The sequence below is a fragment of the Lepidochelys olivacea genome (assembly GCF_965140295.1).
Source record: "Lepidochelys olivacea isolate rLepOli2 genome assembly, chromosome: 4".
Classification (NCBI taxonomy): domain Eukaryota; kingdom Metazoa; phylum Chordata; order Testudines; family Cheloniidae; genus Lepidochelys; species Lepidochelys olivacea.
The window spans coordinates 67,269,333-67,286,577 of NC_140414.1; positions in this window are offsets into that span (position 1 = coordinate 67,269,333).

A 17,245-nucleotide genomic window follows, 5' to 3' on the forward strand; every position below is an offset into this window, starting at 1 on the left:
GGTATAAATTACACTGACATCCATTTCAAAGCACCTTTACCTTACCAGAGAGATGTAAAGCAGCTGTAGTGTCAATAAGAATCTGCCCCACAATGCTCTGTTCCCATGGGAAGGCCATGCCACAGTTTCTATCAGCCCAATCCTGTTTTCCTGATGCATCTAAAGCTCCCACTGATGAGTATATGAGGATTTCAGGATCAATCCCTTATCTATTGCAATTTATGCTGGCAGGTCTCTCTGTGTAGATCCAACTGCATCTGCCAGATATGATCAATTTTTACCCTGTACACTTGGTTAAGTACATGTTTTTGTTTATCATTTGCCTCATTCATGTCAAATTCAGGAGGGGCATCCTAATCCTTTATTTACTGATGTATTATCTATCTATGGTACTTCTCTAGGGCCCCAATTACTGTAATATATGACAGGTTTCAGAGTAGCAGCCGTGTTAGTCTGTATTCGCAAAAAGAAAAGGAGGACTTGTGGCACCTTAGAGACTAACAAATTTATTTGAGCATAAGCTTTCGTGAGCTACAGCTCACTTCATCGGATGCATTCAGTGGAAAATACAGCGGGGAGATTTATATACATAGAGAACATGGAACAATGGGTGTTACCATACACACTGTAACCACAGTGATCACGTAAGGTGAGCTATTACCAGCGGGGGGGGGGGGTGCGGGGGAGCGAGAACCTTTTGTAGTGATAATCAAGGTGGGCCATTTCCAGCAGTTGACAAGAATGTCTGAGGAACAGTGGGGGGTGGTGGGGTGGGAAAATAGTTTTACTTTGTGTAATGACCCATCCACTCCCAGTCTCTATTCAAGCCTAAGTTAATTGTATCCAGTTTGCAAATTAATTCCAATTCAGCAGTCTCTCGTTGGAGTTTGTTTTTGAAGTTTTTTTTGTTGAAGAATTGCCACTTTTAGGTCTGTAATCAAGTGACCAGAGAGATTGAAGTGTTCTCCAACTGGTTTTTGAATGTTTTAATTCTTGATGTCTGATTTGTGTGTATGGTAACACCCATTGTTTCATGTTCTCTCTGTATATAAAATCTCCCCATTGTATTTTCCACTGCACGCATCCGATGAAGCGAGCTGTAGCTCAAGAAAGCTTATGCTCAGATAAATTTGTTAGTCTCTAAGCTGCTACAAGTACTCCCTTTCTTTTTGTAATATATGAGTATCTCAAATCTCTTAATGTATGTATTCTCCCAATACCGCTGTAAAATAGTGAAGTGCTGTTATTCCCATTTTATAGGTGGGAAACTGAGGAAGAGAGAGGTTAAGACCCAGATCCTAAAAAGTACCTAGTCGACTAACTCCCATTGCTTTCACTGGGACTGAGGCTATTTCTACACTACAGCCTTTTTTGGCATATCTTGTCTCACTCACTGGAATATTCCAGCCCCCACAAGTGACATAAGTTACTCTGGCAAAAGTGCTTGTGTGCACACCGCTATGGCAGGAGAGCTTCTCCAGCCAACACAGTGTCTGCCATTCGTGGAGGTGGTTTTGTTATGCTGATGGGAGAGCTCTCTCCTGTCAGCATAGTGTCTTCACCAGATGTGCTGCAGCTGCAGCGGTACAGCTGTACCGCTGCACATGTAGACGTGCCCTGAGTGACTTGCCAGGGTCACATAAGAAGTCTCTAATAGAGCAGGAACTTAAATCTGGGTTTCCTAAGTACTAGGATAGTGCTCTAATCACTGGACAATCCGATACCCAAATTGTAAATGAGATTGGTATTAATGAGAATTAAACAGTTTTTACCTAGAACTGCAGTCTCCCTATCGTTCAGCCAAAATATGAAAGAAAAATGAAAATGTGTGAATTTGAAAAAAATAGTTATGACATTATATGCAATTAAAATAGGGGGTCCAGTTATACACCAGAAGCTGATTTTACCTTTTCAGATGCTCTGCTGGGGCCTGCTGGGGCGGGGCGGGGAAAGAAGGAGGGCGGCTTTGTCCTTCCTATGCTGCACCTGCTCCCCCCACCACACACACACACACACCTTTCAGCTCACAGAGAGGATGGCTGTTCTCCTGCGCTCCCCATTGCTGCCTCAGCAGCTGGACACTGCCTCTTTGGTCCTAGTGCTTGCCTATTTCCTGTACAATGGTGAGTGCCCATGGAGGCGGGAGGGGAGAGCAAGGGGGATGGGATGGGGTGGGGTGGGGTTGGGGGAAAGAGTGGTGTGGGGAAAAGACAGTGGGATAGGGCAGGGGGAAAGAGAAGGAGAGGGGAATGGGGCAGAGAAGGATACGGGAATGGGCAGGGGAAGCAGGAGCCCAGCCTGTGGCATGCCCTCTGCAGCAGCCCCAGTGCAGTGACATAGCAGGCAGCGTGGGAGTGGCTGCCAGCAGTAATGGGCTCCTGTGTTAAGCCGCTTCGTCCCCCACTCCCGCAGCACCAGCAGCCCAGCTTCCACTCTAGGTGAGGGGTGAGAGCCAGTGAGCCAAGAGAATTGGTCTCAATGTGCACATGTCCCCCAGCTATAGCAGTCAAACTACACCTATGGGATGTATCTGGAGAAATTCTATAGATTGAAACATCCCTTTCACAATATATGTTGGTTCAGTTTTGAAATGTAACATTTTATGTCCTTGAGATGCCACAAGAATTAATTCTGTGCTACCCCACTGAGCTACTTTAGACAATAACTCCATTTCTTGTCCTATTTTAGGCCCCTCCACCTCTGTTGGATGCTGTACAGCCAGAACTTGACCTCTGGCCCGTACCTTCATGGACCATTCCAAGAGGAAGCATTTTCTTGATGAAGTTATGGTTGGGAGGGCTGACAAGCAGGTCCAGTATCAGAAGCAGAGGGATGTAAGACTGGTACAATGGCATGCTGAGTGGCTGAGACACTAGGAAAATCTGGAATATGGTTAGCTTGACTCCATGCTTAAATGTGGATGTCTGAGCCACAGGTTTGAGTCCTGGTTAGAAAAATCTTAACGTAGGGTTAAGAATCAGCATAGACACACAGGCCCAGGGTTTTCTAACCTACATGAGCTGACTTGAGTCTCACTAACCCTGGGCTTACATTGCAGTGTAGACGTATCCTGATTCTCCACTGGCCTGCACCTTGTAGTCATGTCTCCTCTGTAAAAGAGTCTAATAAAATGCAAATATTTCTAATATATTCGTGATTTGCATTACATTACACTTGGATTCGTAATTAAATGAAAACTATATTATTAAACTATTATATCTGTCGGACATGAAAAGGAATGCTGCACATATGGATTAGTGTAATCCATTCATTGCTTTATGGACTCAAAATTCCCTCAGATACTTCTACTGTATAAATCCAGATGGTGACCCGCAGGGATGGATTTTGCATTTAGCTGCTCGAGTATCAAGCACCACGAAACAAAATACAGACCAAGGCCTAATTCTTTTTTACATTACAGTGGTGTAGCTCAAGAGTAATGGTTGATGTCCACGAAATTACAATGGTGTAAAACTAATGTAAAACAGAGGGGAAGCAGGCTTCTCTCTCTCTCTGGGCCAGATTTTTTATTGGTGTTTAGTCACCTGAAGATGCAGATAGGCAGCTAATGGGGTTTTCAAAAATGCTCAAAGACCTATTTGCATCTTTAGGCACTTAGTAAGGGCCTGATTTTTAAAGGCATTTGTCTATTGAAAGGCAAATAAAAAGGACCACATCCATTATAATATTTAGGTCTCCCCATAATGAACATTTTAATCAGTTTACAGTCAAACTTATTTTGATGTAATGAACATTTCTCACACAGGAGTATTTAGATACACAGAACCCACATGAAGAAATTTAAGAAAGAAGAGTCTTTTAGGGAAAAGGCTGTTGTGCCCTCCAGTATTATAATTAAGGATCTAAGTCATCTGTTTGGTTTTTTTTATTTTAATTTTTGAAACAAAGTTGGTAGCACTGGACTTGATACAGAATAGAAGGACTTTTTGCTATTAGGCACTAAATAGTATCACCTGGCTATTACTGGATAGCTGCATTTGTTCCTTCATGCCAGAAGTCTGTTTTAACTTAATGTCTTTTGCCTGGGAAGAGACAAGATTTTCTGTCCTTTTGATAGAAGAGCACACTTCAGTCTGGCAGCTTTGTAAATGCTCTGTTTGTCTACAGATCTGAAAGCCACAGCGAGTCCCCAAAGTGGGTTTCTGAGCTGCATTTCCTGCCAGTAGATCTAGCATATGACATTTTCAAAGCTCCATACACACAATATTGAATTGATACCTGGGCCAGGTAGCTCTATGATTGCCCATTTTAAAGGCGGGCAAACTGAGGCAGAGAGCTACAGAAAGTCACATGGTAAGCCAATAAGAGAGAAGGATTAGAATTTGAGACTCCCATTTCTGCGCTCATTCTGCTGGACCATGCTACCTCCCTACTTCAATAGTGTCTATGTTGAACTGCTCAAGGTTGGTATTAAAATTCAGGCTTCCTAGGAGTCACAAAACATGGGTATTCTTAGCTCTTACTTGACTCTGCATGTCACCCAATATTCTGACAGTTGTAACTTCAGGACTTAAGAAGTCACTGCTCTTCTCAACAACTGTACCACGGGGTTGCAGCTGGTTTGCACATCTCTGTTGTCCTTTCAGCCCTTCCACTCATTTGTCAAAACTGTTCATGTTGTCAAGCTTTTCAGTCTCATTTACATGGACTGTATGGCCACTCTGACCAGATTGGATAGTCTTCTGTCTAGAATTTCAGGGAGCTTTCCTGGTTACTCATGATTTCAGTCACAGCTGGGGAAAGGGGTGGCTGAGTCACTCACACCAGACTCTGGAGATAAAAGAAATCTCAACTCCCTTGTTTCTGCCCATTATTAGTGTTCTTTTGCAGAAACAAAAGGGTGTGCACCTTCCAGCTATCACTTCAGTCAGGTTTCATTTCAGTTTTTTGAAAAAATTAGCTCACAAGAGCTTCCACACATGACAATCAATCCCTGCAGCACTCTGTTAGGCTCCCCACCGCTGCGACATACATCTGTAAGCTGGAAAGCTCAACTCTGTGGGCTTCTTTTAAAAATCCAAGTAATACCCTTTTGTTGGCCAGACAAATTAAGATTTTTCCCACTGTTTGCCATCTCATCTCTGCTGTCTCAAGCAGAGGAGCTAATTATTTCCCAGTACTCAATGGGAGTTCATGTCAAACTGCGAAGGATCATGAACAAGTAGGGGAGCATTTCTTGAATGCAAGGACTTGCCACTGCTTGTGCTGTACCACAAAAGCATTTCGTGTGTTCACACATTTTATCAAGATTTAGGACAAAACAACTACTGGCTGATTATTTCGAAATTGGTCCATATAGCTGGATTATAAAAATAAGTTTCAGCCTGGATGCCGCATTCTGTGACAATTTTATTATCAGCTAGGGGAGGCTCTGAAAATAAAGACGATTTCATACCTAAGATTAGAGGGACACTGTTTAATGAAAGTAGAAGATTTATTTTTCAAACACTCTGAAGCTTTTTTAAAAAAATTAGAACATGAATAGGTTTATCTGCTTTCCATTTATTTAGGAGTCTTTTAGCTCAGGCACAGCACAACCTCACAGGATTGAGGTATTAAAATTAATCACCTCTTCCAAAATGAATGCATTACTAAATGTAATATTAATCAGAACTTTGAGGGAGACAGATCTTTGGAGAAACTTCATTTTAAATTGTAGAATAACATTGTGGAAAATCATGGGGGATCCTACAGTATAGCAAAATATCTAAATGCTAGGCATGGGTTTGGTCAAGGCATTTAATATTGATAATTGTTTATGCTGTATTTTACACCAATCTGTTTAAACCCAATTATTCACCTGCTTGTCCATACTATAGCTCCAATGAAGGAATATTTATCACATGCTTTGACAGTAGCACATAACAAAAAAAATTAGGTTGTAGGCATTAACTAGGCCGCTGTTCTCTGGGATACTAACCATCAATCTAGTGCTTCCCTCCACTTCTGGGAAACAGGAGTAGTAATAATTGTTTGCACTTATATAATGCTTTTCATCCAAAGATCTCAAGACTCTTTACAAAGATGGATAAGCATTATCAGCCCCATTTTACAGATGGGAAAACTGAAGCACAGCCAATAAAGTGACCAGTGGCTGAGTAGAATCTTGAATAGGAGTAGAGAGAGTATTTTACCTCTGTATTTGGCACTGGTGCAACTGCTGCTGGAATACTGTGTCCAGTTCTGGTGTCTACAATTCAAGAAAGATGTTGATAAAGTGGCGAGGGTTCAGAAAAGAAACCACAAGAATGAGGAAAAGATTAGAAAACATGACTTACAGTGATTGAGCTTTTTGCGTCTAACAAAGGGAAGGTTAAGGGGTGGTTTGGTAGCAGTCTTTGAGTACCTACATGGGAAACAAATATTTGATAAAGGGCTCTTCAGTAGAGCAGAGAAAGGTATAACATGGTCCAATGGCTGAAGAAATTCAGACTGGGAATAAGGTGTAAATTTTTAACGAGGGTAATTAACCATTGGATTAATTCAGCAAGGGTCGTGGGGGATTCTCCATAACTGGCATTTTTTAAGTCAAGAGTGGATGTTTTTCTAACATATGCTCTGGGAATTACTCTGAGGAAATTCTATAACCTGTGTTATACAGGAGGTGAGACTTGATGATCACAATGGACTGTTCTGGCCTTGCAATCTATGAACCCATATCTTGTGACTCACAGCTCACTCTATCCCCCTGGCTCTAACCTCTAGACCACAGGAATAGCGATCAGGAACATGAAAACCCAACACCCTAGGGTTCTGCTGCCTACACCACCAGCCTGATTATTATTTATTTTTTATTATTTATTTGTATTATGGTAACATTGTACAAGGAGCTATAAACAGGTGAGAACCTCTGCCCCAAGATCTTACAAGTTAAGTATAAGTTGAAGGACAGACGGGGGGCACTGGGAAGTAATGAGATCATACTGGTTAGAATGATAAGCCCTAGTCACAGCACACCAGCTGCACAGCAGCATAGTTTTGGTCTATATTATTGAGATCTTGAGAGTCTCATCTTAAGCCACATAAATAATTGCAGTAACAACTACTAGTACTATGGATGAGGAAAGGGGTCAGAATATAATAGGGGACGGCTTGTTGTCTACAGTTCGATTGTTTCGTAGATGCAATTTCATAGTTTACATATGTTATCTGTTATCAAAGAGTGAGTAAAAAAAAAAAAAAGAAGACAGGAACTCATTAAGTTTAACAACCTAATTCATCTGCTTTCTTAGTTCTAACAATGTAGAAGGAAAACTACTATCCAAGCTTTGCTTATAAATGACCACAAGTATATAATACGAAAGGAAAAGGTGAAACAAACAAACCCTCAACCCATTCAAAAAAGGCAAACTATATAGTTTGCCTATAAACTAAACTATATATAAACTCTACAGAGAATTTCTGTAGATTTATAGTTCTCATTCATAACTGTTTCCCTTCTAACTCTGATTGAGAATCTCCTAGAGGTGAATAAACTCCATTGCCCTTCCCATTTTAAAACAGGTCTACTTTCTTTCAAATTAGCTAGAAACATTATCTCTGTCTGGTATATTCTGCTATAAACTGCTGTCTAGAGTATTTTATAATTCTTTTCTTCTGGCTTAGGTTAAAATCAGGGAAGGTAAACTCCTCTGACCCCATTTCATATAATATACGACCTTTGTTCCTGCAACACCTGTTCACAGCCTGTGGGAGGAGTAAATGTGACAGTTTAAGCTCCTTCCAGGCCCCTCTTTCAATGTATTCTGGTCTGCCAGGGCACAGTACTCATAATCTATAAAAAGTATATAATCCTTCATGTTTATTGCTTAGCTTATTACTCCTGAGAAATAGAAATGGCAGCTCAGTGATTTTCTATGAGATTGTATATACAGGAATGTAGTGTCTGTTACCAAAGTGTTATGTAGAACATCCCAGCCTTTTGTTAGTATGGCTGCAGACTATTTATTTTGATTTAAATATAAAGGGAGAACCTATTTCAGGCTGCAGCCCCCCAACAATTATTTAAAACAACAATCTATGCAAAAGAATAACAAGTAGGTAAAGTGACAAAAACACATACAAGAGCACATATGCTAGCATTCCAGGGGGAGGACTCAGGCCTGCCTCTAGCTACATCCCTTCCTACTCCTCATTGAAAGATGCTGAAGTTTGACTAAAGAAAGCTATTTATTAATGCCTAGTTTGTAGATTTCTGTTCTTGCCCCTTGGTGTTCAGAGTTGTTTCTCACACTGTAGGATCTCCTGCTCAGTGCACTCGTTGTCAGCAAGCCAGATAAGGTAGCATTTTGTGATGGTGATGATGCTAATTGTACTTGAAAAAACGGATTCTCGCTCCCCCCAATTCACCATGAAACAGTTTTGCTCCTAAGATCTATAAATTGTGGTATTCACTGTAGTACTGGTAGAGCACTACATCTTTCCAAATCTACTGACATTTAAACAGCAGGGAAAAAGCAACCATTGCAAACAGAGCTACAACTCTATCGCAGCAGGACTTCCCCTTTAAAGCAATTCCCAAGCAGACCTATAAAGACCGTTAAAATGAGAGGAAGAGCATAGTCACCTGATCCATTGAGTCCAGACAGTCAAAGGTGGCTGGCTCTGAAGCTGGCCACAACACTGCCTTGGCTATGAAACTGACGTGCCTTAACTGTATCAGCCTGATGAGCAATTGGCTTGGGGGAACATTGACTTCTGATAGTAGTCGTTCAAATAATCCCAGCATTTGATTGCATATGAATATTTGCATCCAGAAGTATTTACCACACCTAAATACTCTGGTGATTAGTGCCATATACAAACCTTAGATGGAGAAGTACCAGCTTCTATGAACAGTCTGGGAAAGATCTTCAAAAGTACCTGAGGGATTTAGGAGTCCAAGTCCAGCATTGGCTTTCAGTGGTTCATGTGCATTTATCTCACTTGGCAGTGAGATTTTTATCACTCACTCATTTTATTTCTTACCAGTCAATGCAAATGAATCTTTTTTCATTGCAAAACCAGGTATATAAAAATACTTCCCAGTAATTCCATCCACTCAAAATCCTCAGAATAATTCCCCAACAAAACATGATTAAATAAAATACCTTATTATATGAAGAATCGGAATATATACATCTCCAGAACTATGCTTTACAGTTATTTGTCCTGTGGTCTCTTGAGAAAGTCAGACATTGTCCAGCCCCTCTAATTACTTCTCTTTTGATTACCTGTGTGGCTCTTGCAGATTCCTGTCAGCCTAGAGCTGGTAAGTAAGAAGAGACAGAAACGATAAGGAACAGAAAAAAGTAATCAAAGGTGCTTCAATCCTAGTGAGGTGAAATCTTCTGCAGTCACAACTGCATTTCAGGCAGGGTTTTTAATCTAGCCTTGGCAGAGTGGCTGGAGGGAACACTAATTACATCAGCCACTCACATTTCCAAGAAAGAAAGTTACCACGGGGCTGCACAAAAGCATACAGTACTAACTGCTGCAGGGAGGGATCAGATGCAGATGACTGAAGATATAGAGGGACCCAAAAGCATGGGACCTCTATCATTGGTCTCACTGTCAGAGGAGAAGTATGAGTTGTGAGGCTGCTGTATGGCCCCAAGCAATCCTTTTATCTGATTGTTTGACTGTGCTTATAGCCAGCTTGGATCATGTGCTTTACCTTGCCACCATTTCAAAATCCTCATGACATTCAGGCAATAAGTGATGAGGGTCTTTTAGCAGAATTATCTACACAAGTGGGTATTTTCTGGTATTCCACAGATATTTTAGATCATGAATCTATCTGTAGTGCCTGATAACTAATCAGTCACCAAAACTCCCTGAAAAAGCACGAGAAGCAGGGAGACAGCTTTCACATGACAGTTTTTAGCCTTCTCTAGTTATGCTGAGGCAGTTTCAATGTCCCCTACCTTACTGATCACCACTGGAGATTTCGAACTGTCTAGCACTGAGATGAATCCAGGACTTCCATAAATGATACTTCATTGTGGCAGGACGGTAGGCAAAATAGGGCTCCCACAAGTAGATACAGTTGATCCTCAATCTCTAAAACAATACTGTCAGTTAACGTAGGCACAAAATAAGAGGTTTGTTTTCTTTAAAAAAAAATAGTAAAAATACTTCCATGACTTAAACAATGTTGAACATGCTGCACAGGGGAATTTAAACATCCCTCTGCAGTATTTGAAACTCAGACACAGCAGCACTCAGCTGGAGCCTGATTTTCTGATGTGATGAGCACTTTCAACCCCCATTGACTTCAGTGGGTCTCAGTACTCTCACAGGATTAGGTCCCAGGTACAGGAAAACTAGAAGCTGACACTGAATAGAAAACATATAGCATAGTTTCATTGTCCAGCCTAAAAGGGGAACAAAAGCAAACCAAAGGAAGAGTGAATGGGTAAGTTACATTTATATTCCCTCCCACCCCCATTTTTAATTGTCTAGGGTGTTAACACAGGAAAGTTTGTTTTTGTAATAAATTATTTAAAAGTTACAGTGACCCATAATATACTTTTATAACATGACTGTAGGGATAGTAAAAGGTCATCTAGTCTATAAAGGCATTGTTGTGTTCGTATAGTTTATGAGCAGGAGGGCACTCAGTGCATGGAAGATTCAGTCAGCTCTGACCATTGTGGTACCAGCAACTCAGGAATACTGCATTCTAAATGTGCTTTGTTAGGTATTTAATTCTGATCAAGAACACGCAACACAAATTCTCCAGGTCATGGTTGGTTTGTGCATCTTTCCTGAGGGGCTCTACTGAGCTTTCCAAAAGCTGCATGCCTGTCAATTGGCACCACAAAAATATTAATTTTGAAATGAAAGACTGTAAACCCAACCCTTTTTCTTCTCCCTGTTTGTCACCCTCACTCACTGTGTCATGTCTAATAAAAGATTGCAAATTGTTTGAGGCAGAGAACTGGCTATCAATTTGTACTGTGTGGTGCCTATTACATTCATTCTTGTGTCTTGCAAAATAATAAATGATAATAATCTGAAGGTAGAGAAGAAAAGTCATACCTGAGTAAATGGAACTGAGGAACATATCATGAAAAGAGGGAAAGTGTTTCTCATTTATTTACTAATTTGATATATCTAATGCACCTTCTTATTGAGGTCAGGGTGCAGGTACATTATTTAGCTGTACTTATTAAATTAACAGCTGCATCTTTTTTCAGAGGTGGACAAAATAACCTACTACAAACAAAGGGACAGATGTTCAACGGATATAAATCATCAGTATGGTTCCATTGACTTCAGTAGCACCACGGCATTTTGCATCAGCTGGTGTGTTTGGCCCAAGGAATTTCTCCATCTCATTCGTCAAAGGCAAATGCCTGAGAGAAGAGTTGGGCCATGTACCATATCAAGGATCCTCTACAGAAAACACTGCCATTAGCTCTCTCAAATTTAAGTCTTAGTACTGTTAGCTCAAACCCCTCAGCTGACCTTCAGCTACCATGGCAAATCTTAAGGAAAGATCACTAATACCCAAGCCCCAGGCTATTCTTATGAGGTGCACAAGGAACTACATCATAGTAGTTTATAACATGTTCAAGAGACAGATCCCTACATCTAAGGCTGTGTCTATATTGACAATTTGGCCTGATTTAATCCCTCAGTGGCCAACAACTAGTGGAAGCTGCAGCAGTCCAACACCCAAATGCAGACAAGGCAAGCAGTTTACACTAGAATTGTTTCAAGCAGGGATAAATTGCACTAATGCAAATCATGACTAACCTTCTCTGCACTAGAGGGTTTGCATTGGTGAAGCTACATCAATGGCTATAAACAGATGGCTGAAATCAGGGCAAATTCTCAATGTAGGCAAGGCCTTACCTGTAAGACATCTGTCATTTCACTATTATTGTATGAGCCACTGGGGTGCACCACCTGAGCAGCTCATGAAAATTATGGAGTGTGCTCCAGAAGGCCAAGAGCCTTCAGTCATTGGCAAAATGAGGTACTGCCTCAAATACAACTGTTCAAGTATGCTCATGTTTTTATTAAATAAAAATATTTTGAAACATTTGATTTTTCTTAAATTATTTTGATATAAAACAGATTAAAAATTAATTTAAAATATTTTAAAAGGATTATTCCAATTATGCTTTTTTCCCCTGAAGTGAAACCATTATAGAATTTAGGAACCAGATCAATCCCCATGTCTGCAGGGACTTTTTGTCATATGGCACTTACATCTTTCCATCAGTAGCCAATAAAATTCACTAGAGTTAACAAGAAAGCTGATAGCTGACAGCTGCCACTTGCTTCAGTTCCTGTTCCCATAGAAACAGATGTCAGCAAGCCAAACACTGGATAAGGATCTTAAAAAAATTAAATCAAGTGCATTAATCCATTTTCAGTGATCTGATACTATTTCCATTGGAACTGGAAACAATCAACCAACCAACCAACAGAACTGCAAAATCTTTTGCAATTGCACACGCTACTACCAGGCTATTCAACATAACTAGAACTTATTGAAAAGTGGCTCAAAGTATACACAAATTTTTGCACAAAATATTTTTGACCAGCTCTAACAATAACTTCGAACCTGATCTTCGGAGATGCTGAGAACCTACAAATCCTGTTATCATCAATCCTCAGCAGTTTCTAACACAGTGGGTGAGTTAGATATTGAGATTGCGACTGGTAGCACTAATAAAAGACCTGAGGAAAACCAAAAACATCCTGTCTATTGCCAAAAGAAACACCCATCCCCCAACTACAATGCTATGAATGTCTATGGAAGAGATTTCAGTAGGGATTTTTATTAATGATAAACCTTTTAGGATTTCACTTTAGAGGTAACTGCTAATATAAGCCCTTCCCTTCATTAACACAAAAAATAACTTCTCTTCATCAGTGCAAATACCATCTTAATAAGAAGCCAAGGGACTTTGAATTCTGTCTGTTTAAATCTTTGGTAGGCACAATGCAATTCCAGTCTGCAACAAATGTTTTAAATTTAAAGACTTAAAAATAAGTAGTGATAGATTTGTAGAAGACAGATGAATCCAGAATACCTGCCTCTGCAAAAATTATTTCATTTTTTTGTGTCCTGTATGCCAGCTTATTCAATTTCCCCTGAGACTGCCCCCAAAACCTGGAATTTTAGTACAAGATTTAAGGCACAATTGTAAGCTTGTTTACATGCATGAGCTGGGAAGTAAAGGGGCATGAGGCGGGAAGTAAAGGGGCATGAGGCATCCTTTTACTGCACTGTGTGGGCTACCGACATCAGAGGTCACACACTGTTAATAGCTGATAAACAGTGTTGCACAGAGGAAGCTAACTGTAGAGCACAAGAAGAAGTTTATTGGTTTTACAAAACTTAAGACAATATTACATATTTTCAAGTGTCATCTATTAGCACTTTATCTATAACTAACTAGTTACTTATACACAGAGATAGAACTGTCCTGTAAGTTACCTTCCTTGGGGCACTACTGCTTCTCCCATGCAGGTGAACAGGAAGCAGGGAAGCCTTGGCTCATCCTCCCCCACAACATGTCAACCAATCAGCTGAGCCCTGCAAGCCAGGGGAAAACCTGCCAGGAAAAGGGCTGGTGCAGCTTACTTCTCCCATGGGGGAATTGTGACCATTAAAGCCACAAGACTCCATCCCTGCTTCTCCCTTGCTAAAAGTCAGTGTGTTTCCTGGTCTGCTCCTGGAACAGCTCAGCTACACACTGTCCTTTACTCAGGGTGGATTGTGAAGTGCCAATCCAGCCCCAAAGAATTAATGAACAGGGTATGACAACCCAATGCACTGGAGGATCTAGTTTCATAATTGAAACACAAACACTAGGTTGGAGGATATTCACCCACACTAAATCTTGGATTCCTTGTTTGTTTTTTAAAAACGTAATTTTCTGAGAAACTAGGAATCAGCTTCAGAAAAAACGGATGACAGAAGCAGTGAATGTATTATTTTTCTCATTAAATGCCAGTTACTGATAAAATCTTGACTGCCCTATATAAGCCTTACACAGGAAAGCTGCATTTCTAAAATGTCCAGGGAAATTAGCCAGAGTGGAATTTTCTTTAGATTCCAAAAATCATTTTCTGCTTTAGAGTTTGGTAATGTTGCTGGATTAGGGCCAGTCGTGCAGCCCTCACTCACATTACTTGTCCCATTCAAATCAATGGGCCTATTCATGTGAACAGCCATATTAGCCAATACATAGACAGAGTCATAGAGTTTAAGGCCAGATGGGACTACCAGATCACCTAGTCTGATCTCCTGTATATCACAGGCTATCAGCACCATCCAGCACCTGCATGCTAAAGCCAACAACCCTAATTATACGAAAGTATTACAGCACACAGGAGACTAGACTACCATGTGCCACAGGCAGAGAACAGGAGAGATTGAAGTGCACCATTGCCTGAGGCCCCCTAAAGCGGCAGGGAAATAATTAAGAAAGATATGCCCAGATAACTCTGGCAAGTGATCTGCACCCCATGCTACAGAGAAAGGGGAAAAATACCAAAGGTCACTTTTAAATATTTATATTAGGCATAGTATACATTACATTAATGGGAATTATGTGCATGGTATTAATGGATATACACTACATATAAATAAGTGTTTGGAAGTTATGTTAACTGAACATATTACACTCTCTTCACAATTCTTTTCATGCATGTCAGATATCCCACCACACTTTGCAAAGCTGAAGTCAGCCTCGACATTAGAAAATAGGAAGCCTGTCAAAGACAAGGTACATAAATGCTCTGTCCCAGCACAGGTTGGGATGTACCTCTATGCCCAGCTGGTTTGGAATGTAATATCCAAAACAAAAGATAAGAAAAGTACAGAACAAACCAAGAAGTTAAGGAACTATTACAAACTGGTGAGTTTGATTTTAATGATATGTAAAGAGCTTTATAATTTGTAAAATCACACTAAAAATATACTACTAGCTTAAATGTGGATCTTTGAAACACACCTTCCATGTAAGGTGAACTCACTGAGAGAATTTGCTTCCTAGAAGGAGGGTATGTATGTCTCCTTTTCATATTGTACTGATTTGTCTTCAGACAATACATTTGGCTGAGTTAGGTTATTTGGTCTCTTGAACAGTTTAAAGAATGAATCACAAGTGTAGTCAAACAATTGGCGAGGCAACCAGGAGCCATTAGCCGAATCAGTTTGGCACAGCATCACAAACTCTTCATTTGGGTTCAGGATGCTAATCCCATAGAGCTAGTACTTTGGGGGCTATGGGTTCTAGTTACACTTGTAGCCCGTCAGCCTATGGGGAAGGGAGTTTGTAAAAAGTACTATTTCAGCAAAAGGCCTTAAGTACTGTGGCAAGATGGCAGATGTTAATATGGTGGGTCCTGCACTTTTCTTGGAAGAGGGGCTAAGACACCACCTCTTGCCCCTGCTCTTGGGCCACCAAAGTCCCCGCTAGTGGCCCAGGAAGGTGATAGAGGACAGAAATGGGGGAGGGATCTGGGATTGCTCCTCACTCAGAGCCCCAGCCCCTCTCAACCCCTGCAGGTTCTTATCCTCTTCCCCCTTGGGTGGGGAACCTTCAGTCCTTAGATGCTGGGGCAGGGTCTCCCTTACTTTAGTTCTCTGGTCTTTCAGATCTTGCAACACACCTCCAAGCTCTAGTTCCCTCTCCTTCCTCCTCCCTGCAAGGGCCTGAAGCAGGGGGTTTTATTAGGTTCCTGACAGGGCTTAATTGACTACAGGTGCTCCAATTAACCTGAAGCAATCCTCCCTAGTCTACAGGAAACCATGCCTTAATTAGCCTAGGGCTTATATATTTCCCCTCTACCACTGCTCCTTGGCTCTCCTGTATCACAGTACCAACAGGTTAAAGAATGAACCGCCAGTATAGTCAAACAATTAGCTACACTTTTGAGTCAATAGCCAGTTTAGGAATTTTGTAATGGGATATAGAATCTTTCTGTACTTGTTTCAGTTTGGCCCAGGATGATAACCAAGAACAGTCATGGTTCCACAGTTCTTTGACAGGCCATGTAAAATGAGTTGATGAATCAGTCCAGGTACTGCTAGACAGATATCTACATAACAAAATGACTACTACTGCATGTGCTAATTAGTAGCCTTGATGACAAACCTGAGCAGAGAGGTCAAGATTTTGCTTTGTTATGGGGCCTCTCTGCTAAAACCTGCTGTCAAAGTTAATTAGTACACCCCAACGTGGGGTGGTCATTTGCGTCAACCCTGCTGTCCCAGTGCTAAAGGTGGCTTCTCTAGGTCAGGACTGAAGGTTTGTCATGCATCTGCATTCTTTCTGCTCCCAAAATTTTCATTGAAGCAGATAGTGGTTTTGGGTGTGCAAGGAATGTGGTATTGGGCTGACTGGCAGGAAAGCCTGTACTGCCATTACCCATACTGTACCTGTTCTGTGGATGGATGAAAATGACAACAACTTCTTCACTGTTGCCAATCCAGCACCTTTCAAGAGCAGCAAACTTACAACAACAAAAAAGGTTAGGACAGATTTGGAAATATTAAGATTTTTCTGTTAAATTCTCATATCTCAAAGAACAAGATGTTTGCTGCCTGCCTTCAACAGATAGATAACTTGCTGCTTATTTTTAGGAGAAATTATTTGCTGACTAAACATCAGACAGCAGAATGCTAAACATATGGCTGTATAATATAATATGAAGAGACAAACAGCCTGAGTCTTTTTAATAATTAAAAAATATTGATTTACTAGTGGCAATATTTTCATTGGGGCAACTGGGTGATTTGTTGCAGTTTATGTGAACTGCATGTACAGTATAAAGATGTAATCCCCCTAAGTAACTAGAGTAGTCATATTATTCCAGTGTGATACTCCAATATATTTTATAACCACCATCAGTGATTTGTGGGATCTTGAAGCTAAATATGGAGGGGGGGAATGAAGGAAATGAGTGGTTGAAATTATCAATACCTATCAAATGGATGTAATAATATGCTGAAAGGAATATTGCCAGGTATATTAAAATGATGGTTTGGCTCAATTACCTCTAAACTGCAAAATAATTCTTTATGTAGCATATAGTGTACAGATGCTATATTGTTAAATTGTAAAAACCTCTGTTAATGAGAAGTTACGGTAGCATATCTGTACATTAAAAAGTCAGGTATTACAAATGTTAAGAGTTCAATAACTTAGCTGCACAGCACATAAGAGGACTGATCCCCAATCAAACTGCATAGTGCAAAAGCAGATGCACCACT